Consider the following 610-nt stretch of genomic DNA (forward strand, 5'->3'; position numbering starts at 1 on the left):
CGAATTGCAACAAGTTGGTAAATTTATTAAGTCGAGGAGAAGCCAAAGGGTGGGTGCGTCGGGGGCCGCCTGTTGCCCAAATCCAGAATCCAGAACCGCCAGATTAAATAGGACTAGCATCCTTAATTAAATTTAAATTAACCTGACATAGCGCAACACCCTTTGTAACTGCCCCCGCCCGTTCCTCCGCACTTATTTGAACAGACCATTACAGGAACGGTATTTGGAAAACTCTAGAGCACTGTATGCTACTAAGTACAAGATGCTTGCGTTTTGCGCCATATTCGTAACCTGTTACGTAGGTTCAAGTATTTGTAAGTCAACGTTGCAACGGTACTCGCGCCCGAGTTGTACTACCTAGGCAATAAACAAAAGCTCCCGGCGTCACACATACATACATCACAGAAATTTTCGCGCTTGTCGCTCACTTACCTCTCATCGAAGATCGGCGATTGCTCACCGGAAGTCCCCGGGGAGTCGTCAATATCCATCGAAACTTGCATTATCGTTGCGAAAAATTTAACTGCGCCTCTGCCAAAGTAAATTATTTGCAAAAGAGCAAGTTGCGCCCGTAAACGGTGCACACTCCGGCACGATGTCGGCGGCACTG

Source organism: Papilio polytes, unplaced genomic scaffold (genome assembly GCF_000836215.1).
Source record: "Papilio polytes unplaced genomic scaffold, Ppol_1.0 DF824437.1, whole genome shotgun sequence".
NCBI classification, from domain to species: domain Eukaryota; kingdom Metazoa; phylum Arthropoda; class Insecta; order Lepidoptera; family Papilionidae; genus Papilio; species Papilio polytes.